The sequence below is a fragment of the Balaenoptera acutorostrata genome, chromosome 13, assembly GCF_949987535.1.
Source record: "Balaenoptera acutorostrata chromosome 13, mBalAcu1.1, whole genome shotgun sequence".
NCBI lineage: Eukaryota > Metazoa > Chordata > Mammalia > Artiodactyla > Balaenopteridae > Balaenoptera > Balaenoptera acutorostrata.
This window is the reverse complement of record NC_080076.1, coordinates 19,945,038-19,956,107: the sequence shown is the minus strand read 5'-3', so window position 1 is coordinate 19,956,107 and position 11,070 is coordinate 19,945,038.

The following is an 11,070-nucleotide window of genomic DNA, read 5'->3' as shown; positions in this document are numbered from 1 at the left end:
CTGGCTGCAGATTAGAATCTATGGGGAGCTCTGAACACAAACCACAGCCCAGTACCATCCCAGACAAATTAAATCAGGAAGGAGGAGGGAAGAAGGGGGTTGGATATTGGTTTTAAAAAAAATCTTCTCAGGAGTTTCTAACAGGCAGCCCAACCTCAGAACCACTCACTATCTTCAAGGAAAGCCTTTCTTAAATGGTTAGCAGCACCTGCACCACCAGTCTGGTATTTTGTCAGGACAGCTAAGGGTTCTGGTCACCAATTCCAACAGTGTGGGGTTCTTTCCCCCCCATATCACCAAGCAATTCTCTGACACCAGCTGGGTAACCTACAATTCAACTCAATTCTGACATGTTCTCCCTGGAGATGGGATCAGATCCCACAGGTTAGGGGCTCAGTCTCACAAGACTGCACCTCCCCCCTCCCCCACCACACACACTTCAGATGCCAGTTACAAGCCCAAGTTGTCCCCTGTGCTTTTGACCATAGGGCTGTAGATTGGAAGTTCCAACGACTCCTTCCTTGGGTTCAATTAATTTGCTAGAGCAGCTCACAGAACTCAGAGAAATATTTTACTTACTAGTTTGCTGGTTTATTATGAACGGTTACAAATCAGGAACAGCCAGATGGAAGAAATGCATAGGGCAAGATAAGCGGGAAGGGACACGGCACTTCTGTGCCTTCCCTGAGCACCATTCTCCCCAAATCTCCACGTGTTCACCAACCAGGAATCTATCCAAAGCCTGTCCTTTCAGGTTTTTATGGAGGCTTCATTACGCAGCCGTGATTAATTAAATCATTGGCCATTGGCTATTAATTCATTCTCCAGTCCCTCTCCACTCCCTGGAGGTCAAGGGCGGGACTGGAAGTTCCAAAGCTCCAATCACATGGTTAGTTCTCCTGGCAAGCAGCCCCCATCCTTAGGTGATCCAGGTGCTTTTCAAAAGTCACCTCATTAACAAAACAAAAGACATCTTTCTTGCTGCCATCACCTAGGAAATTCCGATAGTTTTAGGAATTCTGTGCCAGAAACTGGGACAAAGACCAAATATATATTTCTTATTATGAATCACAATATCACAGCAGCACAATCAAACTAATACAGGGACATACTTGGAATCAGAAAGGAGACACCCTAAATTCAGGTGTTACCCCAGCCTACGCTTTGTCTTCTTTGTTTATTTTATATACTTAGAGCAGCTGATCAAGAACTAGAGCAAAAGTCCTCATGTTTTCTGCAGAATCCTTTCATATGCTTCAAAGATTATCGAGGACCCCAAAGTGCTTTCCATCATGTGTATTATAGCCTTTAAGACTTACCATATTAGAGATTAAAACTGAGACATATAAAAAGTCTTTATTCATTAAAAAAAAAAACAGTAAACCCATTACATCCTTAAAACTGAGCCAATTTTTTAAATGAAAAAATAACATTATCCAAAACAAGAAAAGTAATAAGAAGAGTGGTATTATTTTACATTTTTTCAAATCTCTTTAATATCTGACTTAATAGAAGACAGCTGGATTCTCATGTCTGCTTCTGATTTCAATTTGTTGCCGTATGTTGCTTTGGTTGAAAATTTGAAGAAAATCTAGCCTCACATAGATATGTAATTGAAAAAGGGAAGAGTATTTAGTAGCCTTTTCAAATTACATTCTTTTCTGATACTACACCAAAACTTGACAAGTAGTAGTATCTTAGGGGTTAGGTGCTCTGTAGATTCTGAAACCATATTAAGGAACTTTCATACCCTGTTACATTAAACTCCACAGTTCTGTCTTAAACTCTGAACAGATCTTTTACCCATGCATGAATATGTAACATCATGCATTGATCATTTGAGGTACTGATTCTCTAAACTACGCAGATCTTCCAAGTATTGACACATTTCATTATACCATAGCCCCAAATTCACATTTGTTAATATTACCACTGAATTCCTCAGAAAAACCTTTAAGTATTGGGCAGTTGTCAAGCTCACAGCAATAGATACAAATTTTCCAAAATTTCACAGTGTTATTTTGCAATGTTATTTTGGGTCTTCAGGAATTAGCATCAGTTCAGAGCCAGTGTCCTGTAACCACCAAAAGTCTGATTATTTCTCCTTCCTCAGTGCATGGTCACTCTGTTAAATGGCCACAGGTCCCTTTGGAGAAGGCTTGGAGGAAGACCGATGGTATAAATTTTGGCAGTGTGGCAGGTCTTTCCTCTGGCCGCCCCTTCATTCCTAGGGCTCTGGGTCTGTGAACTGGCTCCAATCTGGGAACTGAGTGGCTGTGACTTTTGGTGATTTAACTCAGACTTCCACTTACACAGGTCAAGTAAAAATTTAGCAGAAAGCCTATCTATTTCTCTTCTGGGGACACTCTAATCAATTAGCCAACATCATAGCTCTCTCTGAGTCAGACTGTTCTGATTACTGCTTTGACTCTGTTGTCTATGGTGGTGACCACACCCATCTTGCCTGTGGCAATTAAGTGTCCACACCTGGTTCCTGACACCCTGTCTCCCACCATGTTCATTCTGATAGGGATGCTGGGGGGTGGGGGGCTTGTCCCAGTAATTTATCTCTCGATGCTGGACCCTCGAAGAGTGGGTAAACAGATTTTACATGATAAATCCACTCTATCATTCTAACCTCCCTAAGCTTTTAGATACCTTCCTCTGTAGGATACTAAGAAGTTCTGCCATTGACTTCATTTAGAGTAGGTCAACATGGGGTGCATGTTTCAGTCAACCAACCAAGTAAACTGTTGGAGTTATTCCTAGCCTCCTGAGCTTAAATACTGAATTTGGATTCTCTGCTTAGTGAGGCTCTAGCAATACATTTGGCCTGATTATATATTCCTTCCTCCTTGATCCCACACCCTTAAGATGCATTCCCACATGTATTCTCCAGGTTTCCACCAGTATAGTTTGACAAAATCATCAGATTCTTTTGGTGTGTATTATACTTCCTAATGGGCTACGCTTTGTACCTTTGAGGACACCTGGAATTTGAGTCTGGTCTAGAAGCAAAAGAAGTGGTACAGTTAGATTCTGAGGATGAGCAGTGCCTTTAAGGCAACTTCATCAAGAGAGGCCACTCTAAGTTCTTCAGGCAAGAGATGACTAACCTCCTCTGGCAGGGGTGGAAGAACAGCTTCTACTGCCCTGGAAGGCTTGGCAGAATTTAGGAGTTCAAAATCCCTAGCTTCATCAGAAAGTCTCCATTCCCATAAGTCCCCATCCCAGTTTTCATGATCCCATCCCTTCCCAATCAATGCCCTAAGCTTAACAAAGGAGACGGCTGACTATAGGTTGGAATTCAGTTTGCTTTGCAATTCGGTCACCTGCAAGATTAGACTTCTGTTTATTTTCAAATGAAACTGTTCAGCTACCGGAGAAAAATTTCTTTCAGGGCAGCAGCAGAAGCTTTCAGAACACTTATGTACACGTTGAGTTGGGAATTTAGAGCCTTTAGTTCATCATTTTCTTTTTCCCAAGTTCTGTAGTGCAACTAGAAACAACAACCAAGCCCAGTGTATTCCGTATTTTGACTAAAATGTCCTATGCCGGCAACTACCTGGTTGTTTAGAGCCTTGCCTTCTACTGATACTTGGCTATGGGTATCTACAAGTGATAGTTTAACAGCTTTGCCATTGTGTGCTATGGACTGCCAGTGCCCCTTCTTGCTGGAAACAGGGTCATTAAAGCCTTTGAATCTAATCAGATCAGAGAATCAATTCCATAAAGTGCAGAACCAATTCATAGATCTCATCATTCATATTCTGTTTTTCTGGAACATTCTCAGGGGGAGCTGATTAAGCCGTTCTCTGTAAGCCCACTGCTCTTCAATCTGATGCTTTTAGTCCAATCCTGGCCACCAGTGGGAGGACAGATGTCACAGCCAGATTGCCTTCACAGCCGTGACGCTTTCAGTCCACATGTCGGGTATCTTCCAGGGGAAGAGCAAGAACAGCTAGAATCTGCATGAGCTGGAGAGGCAGGTGGGCTGAACCCATGGCAGCTCTTGTCTCTAACATCAATGGTGTGAATATTCTGCCATTAGACGCCTTCCTCATGCAACACCAAAACTATGGGGCTGCAGGGCTTCTAGAATGCAAAACTGACCCAATCATTTCTCTACTTAAATTTCTCAGTGGCTCCCCATTGCCCACAGGACAGTCCAAATTCTTTATTGGTATCAAGACCCTCACCCACCTCCTGCTGTGCTCCCACCATTTACACCCTGTTCCTACTGTTAAGTTGCTCGGAATTGCTTGGTGTTCCAAGAACGGGATTTGCAGTATCACACTGTACCTTCAATTTTCTTCCTTACTTATCCTGTATGGAAATTTCTTTCTTGGTATCCAGTATTAATTTCAATTGTTATTTTCATTGTGAAGTTGTTTCTAGCGACATTCTTCTGCTTCCTTAGTCCCCAGTCCCTCTGCTAGGGGAAACCACTGACCAAAACTGCCCGCCCTGGCCAGGCAAGATAGTAACCACTTGCATGAGTTATCTTGCAGCAGGAGGTCCTGGTAAAGAACTCGGAACTAACAAGCTACCACCAACCAGAAGAATCAGGAAAGGTCAAAAGGAGAGAGGAGACACCAGTCCACATGTCCTACCAACCTCCCAGGATCCTTCTCGCTGGAATCCGTCTTGGCTGAGCAATGCGTGTGCCACCAGGGAGAGCCCTGAGTCAGAACGATTGGACAGAGACAACGCGGAAACTAACCCCATTACCCTAAAACCTGGCACTGCGAGCCACATGGCAGAGCAGTTCTCCTGGTTTCCGGGTTCCCTTACCCTGCTGCTCTCCGCCCGGGCACCCCTTCCCAATAGTCTCTTGTTTCTTCAGCACGTGTGTCTCCTCAGAAAAGTCATTTCCTAATGTTAGATAGGAGCCCACTCTCGGGCCCTGGAAGGGGTCCCCCTTCCTGCAACACCTCTTCCGGGCTCTTAAACCACATCTGCACTATTATACATTTCACTTCTTCCCACTCCTGCTCCCCTCCACCCAAGATCGTGACCCTCCCAGCCCAGCAGTCTTTCCCCAATTGTGTCTCTCCCCTCCCACCCAGCATCTCTCCTCCCAAGACTGTCACCTTCTTAGGGGAGGCTATACCTTGATCACTGTTGTACACCCAGCACGCACTCAGCACTCAGAGGTTTGAGAAATATAAACATTTGATCTGTCTAGTTACAGGCTGCAGTGACCTATTAAAATCTCATGATAATGGGGCACCAAATTAAATATTTCTCTTGGAAAGTTCCCTGGGTAACTTGTGAGGAGACTTGTTTTCCTCCAGGCTGGGCCATTAGCCGTCTGCCCTCAGGCAATTCAGAAAGAGGAACTTGGAAATTGCTCTAAGTGCTGGCAGAAGGGATAAATGACCGCATCTTTATTAAATGCTTTCTCGCACTGGGTGCTTCCGAGGATTAACTCTTCATGTTAACACCTTTCACAAAGAAGATACCCTTCTTTGGCCAGAGCCTGTGATCTCTGCTCTCCTGTATTTACTTTTGCTTCATTCTTTCCATTTTTTTCCTTTGGTTTAGGGCACTAAATGCAGAATTTTGTGTCAGATATTTCTGCATTTAAATCTTATTTTGGTCAATTACTGGAAGCATGATCTTAGTAAGTTGATCTAATGCCTCTGGGCCTTGTGTTTCTCAAGAAATCTCATTGAATTATTGTGAAAATAAGTTGCTTATTAATTCTAGCATCTACATCACATAGCAAATTTTGACAGATTTCAGGATCAGAAGTCAGATGGCCTAGCTTCCAATATCACCCCTCTGCCATTTACCCAACAGCTCCTTTCAGCCTCAATTCTTTCCTCTGTGATATGGCAATAATAATAACAACTAATAGAATTCTGTGGATTAAATAAAATAAAGCACAAAGTGGTTTTAGAGGAGAGAAATATTACCTTTTATTATTTTTTATGCATTAGTTCATTGAGATATATGCTTTTTGATGTGTGTTATGGTCTAAAAGAAGTGCTCAAAAATTCCAGTTGTTTCTCTTTTCATTTGTGCTTGTTTGTATGCTTTATATCTGCAAGAGATTTTAAGGTTCTTGCGGTAACAAGTTTGCTTTCTTCCCAGTACCCAACACAGTGGTTTTGATCTATGATTCCCAGATGTTATTAAACTGTTGTTTTTTGTTTGTTTGTTTGCTTGCTTGTTTTTAAGTTGATGGAATGATCTTAAGCAGAATCCAGACAATGGAAATGATGTGTGTTGGACTTAAAGAGAAGGGCCCCTGGGATGAGCGAAGCCTCAGGGGTTGGCAAGCTCTTGGGATGCCAGGTTGTATGGCTGGGGGAACATCTACAGAAGCTGAGTACAGCAGAAGAACATCATTAGGGAGGGCGTGGCTGGCCTGCAATCCCACAAGTGGACCCACATTTTGAATTAGAAAGGACATCAGACATCCTGTAATCCAGCCAATGAATCTCTCCTAACTCCAGACAGCTGTGGGAGGGTGAAAAATCCATGGGCCTCGACATCAAATAGACCTGGATTTGCCTCTGATGACATTGCCCTGGGTTACTTGCACTGACCACAGCCCCTGGAGCTTCACTTGTTCTCTTTCTAAGACATGGATGGTAACACTGATTTCTTAGGTTTGCCATGAGGCTAAATTAATGTGTGTGGAAGTGCCGTCATTTTGGAACCAGAGCTGTCATTAGGTTGAGCCTCTGCTTGAACACATTCCTTATAGTATAGCTCCTTCTGTTTGCAGATTGTTCTAAGACTATTTAGGTAGGAGTTCCATTAATTGCAAGAGAAAATGGGAAGTCACAGTAGATTCTGGAAAGATGCACAGCATGACCAGATGATTCTTCCTGCCTATGAGGGAAGAATTGGGGGGAGGGGGCAAGAAGTTGCAAATAGAGGCCAATGCAGACTATGATTGGAGCATGGATGTATAAATATTTACATGCCATACAATCTCTATGTAGTGCATTGACATTTTCTATGTGCCAACACTGGGTGAAGCACACCACGTACATTGTAGTATTTACTCCAAGATGTAGGTATTATTAGTCCTGTTTCACAGGTTAGGGTTAGGGTTAGGGTTAGGTTAAAAGTGGCTAGTTCAATAGCACATACCTTATAAGTAGTATTATGAGGTTAAGGTCCTGACCAGTTAGCATATGCTTGTGGCAATGGGAAGGAAAGGCAAGCTTTTCTCACCTTATCGCTGTTAATGATTGTCAGTGTGACCTCAAAAGCCTTTTAGAACAAGGCTTGGTAGAAATGAATAAAACAGGAAAGACAGCGTTGCCTCAGTCCACAGGCATCCAGACATCCTTGATTTACCACACTTTGTGTATCCATTCTTAATACTTTCTTGACTCAGAGGTCTGTACCTCTCACCAGCTAGAATGGTGTAGACACCAAACTGCATCTTTTTCATCCTCTACCGCTTTTCACCTCCTTCATGAAGACTTCCCATACTGAATCTTTTCCCTCCCTCCCTCTGGGTACCATCCTCCAGCATCCTTCCAATCGTCAACGATACCCCAGCAGTCTTCACTTTAGGCCTACACTTCCCCTATTAATTATGTTTGTTCTGTTTCAGTCCCTTACACATGCCGTTGGGTTGTGAGCTTCTGGAAGACAAAAGTGTCCTTGTGTTGACAGAATGGCACATTGCAAAGCATCCTCTGGGTAGGAGTCAGGACACTATAGAGTTGTGTGAACTGTGAGAATACAGCTGAGCTCAGGGCCTCACTCTCCTCTGTAAAATCTGCAGGTTAGTCTAGATTCATTTTCAGGTCCTTGGAGTAGTCAAATGGAAGGCTGTGCTTCCGAGGTTACTTTCATTCCTCCTCACCCATAGGGCTCTGCACAGGGGGACCCGGAATAATTCTGTAGACCAAAAAGTCAGCCACGGGTTTCCAGGTATTGTTTGGGAGATGGAAAGGTGATGACAGTTTGAAAGATGTACTTTCATGGTTGAAGCTACCAAAACTGCTCCTACCCATCTACTTCTTTACTGTGCAGAAAGATTTGCCAGTATCTTAAATACATTATCTGTTCTGATGGTCAAAACGCACCTCCTGCCTCAAGGTCACTTTTACCAATGTCCTGTCTGCTCCGGCACCCACCCCAGCACCTCTCTCCACCACTCCCTATCTTGCTTTGTTCCTGCCTCATGGCAACTGCTGTTGGTCAGACAGATGCTCCTGTTATCTTCTAACTGGACTTCTTAAATGTAGGGGTGGTTCCCTTCGAACTCCCTCGGTGCTTTTGACCTAATCGGCACTCAGCAATAAATTCAGTGATGAGTGAACCATGTATGATTCACTATTTAGACCTTTCAATTTGTAGCTGTAGATCTTCCCTCATTCCCTTTCAGTTCCTTCCTGTCTTCTCTTTCCTGTTCAATACCTGTCCTCACTGAGGGAGGAATTTTTGAGAGAAGGCAATAAATGGGAAGAATTGTTAAAGGCGCGTCAGTTGATTTTTTACTGTAGTTCAGTTGGGCAGTGATTCACTTCGATAAGATTCCCAGACCATATGATGCTGTACAGACTCCAATAATGCTGCCTGTGCCAGCACTCAAAGTGAGCTAGACTACAGCAAAAAAGAGGATCCTGGATTGGATTCCAGAACAGAAAAAGGATACGAGTGGAAAACTGGTGAAATTCAATTAAAGTACAGTCAGCCCTCTGTATCCGTGGATGCTGGACCTGTGGATACAGAGAGCCGACTGTACTCCGCCATTTCATATAAAGAACTTGAGCATCCACGGATTTGGGTATCCACAGGGGCTCCTGGAACTAATCCCCAGCGGATATCCAGGGATGACTGCACCAATGTTAATTTCTTAGTTTTGACAAATGTACCATGGTTATGCAACATGTTACCCTTAGGGGAAACTTGGTGAAGGGTATATGGGAATGCTGTGTATTATCTTTGCAACTGTTCTGTAGATCTAAAATTATTCCAGAATAGAAAGTTTATTTTAGAAAAAGTGGGCCAGGGTGCACATTTTAGTTTGACTAGCAGTCTCTGACTGCTTGAACATTCTCACAACTAGTTATAGCTGAACAATTTGTAGAGTAAGGTTGAAAATTAGAACTGCAGAGAAGTTCAGAAATGATCCTTTAAAAAAAAAATCCAAGAAAATGCAGTAGCAAAGATAAAAGCAAAACAAACAAAAAATGGAACTGGATGAAGCTGGGGAGGGAGGGAGGGGGGCAGGATCACGTTAAAATGTGGAGTCAGACCTGTCATCTGGGGGAGGTGGCCAGTACAGGAACTACTGGGCACTGTCAGGACACTGGCTATTTGTTTTACCTCTGAGGGCTGGAGCATGTCACTTGGTCTTCACTTCCTCACCTTGAAAATGGCCTCACCCAACTCACAGATCAAGATTATGTAAAGTAAAAGACTTCCTCACAAAAATCAAGTTGTCCTATTCTTCAAAATTTGGTCATTTTTGCTCAAGAACAAGAGAGTTCCTCACTCGTGGGCTGGTTACCATCGGAAACCTCAAGCCGGCAGGTCTGATTCTGCATGAGCATTTTCACTTTGCACTTGGCAAGTTTCTGCTTCCTCTTGCGAGACTGTTCATGCCAACGCCAAAGCCATTTGACTTCTAAACATAGCGTAACAGATGTGAATGAGGATTGTATTATTTTTGGTGTTCCACAAAGGGTCTTTCTTTTACCCAGAAAAGCCAGACACCAGTCCAGTTCTGGTTTGGCTCAGCCATCTCGGTCAAGGTAAATGGGCTTGCTCTAGTTTTTCAAGCCCTGTAGCTTTAGTTACCGTATACTGGATATTCTTAACCCAGGATCCATGAACAAGCATCTCAAATGTCTACGCCTAGACTCTAGAGGTTTATCAGCTCCTTAAAGTTGTATGTGATCTTGACCTTCATATACATCCTTCTTTTTTGTATGGAGTGGGTTCGTTTCTCTTCAAAGGGTCCACAACCCAAAAATGCTAAGAAGCCCTGCTTTAGAGATACATCTTCCATAGCAAACCCCCTAAACTATGACACTTGCTGTATTTAGGTACAGTAATGGCTGGCTGCCTGATTTGACTGTTTGGAACCCATAGAACCCACTGCATTTCTCGGGCTGCACCTTGAGGCACTCATGCTTGTAACTAGTGTTTTCTCCCAGCTGTGGCCTTGAGTCTTCCTTTCCTGAAGACTTGAGGATTTTAGCTTAAGGCCACATTTGTTCAACAAACCTTCTCAATGTAAAGAATCCTTCAGGAATACCAAGGTGACTTTGGTTTTTCTTGCCTTTCTAGTCCTTTCCAAACTGGCTATCTTCTTTACAACCAAGCCATGACCAGTGAGCATGTAGCCTTGTAATTAGTTTGAAGGAGCATGGCTTGTTGACTATGAGATCTTCTGGCTGGCATAGCATTAACGGTCCCAAGTGCAATTTAAATGTATGATCCTGGGGTGACGTGAATATGAGAAACAGTCTAGTTCTTTTTCTTGTTTGCATGCTTTCCTTTCAAGTGGCTTACAAATGAATGTTTTAGGCTGTTAGTCAAGAGAAAGGTGGTTTATAATTAAAGCCTAGTATAAAAACTTCACTGGGTCTTATATGAATGGATTCAATTATAAGACTAAAAACGATTGCCTGTTTCAGCTCCTTTGGATGATCTTTCCCTCTTCGTTTCTAACATTACTGGGATCTTCTTAACTTTTGGATACTATTTTAGTTTCTCCAGCGATTTCACTTCCCTTTGAAAAATGCACCAAAGTTAGAGTTTCACGTTTAATGTGGTCCTTTTAAATAAAACATAATGTTAATAGACTAGATAAGAGACACTGAAGTGGTGCCCAAGCTCATTTTCCCCCTTTTTAGTCATAGTGACATGATCAAATATAATACTAAAAGACTACATGCTTGTGGCTATTTTATCTATATTTAAAACACACAGTAAGAACATTAAGAACATCTCAAATCATTTAGAAGGAAAAAGGGCTTATCAACCAAAATCTTTGGAAACTTCATAAAATTTAAATGTCTGCAAACAATCCAACCAAAAAGAAAAAAAAAAATCCCAACATTTGGCTAATGGAGGGCATTTCAC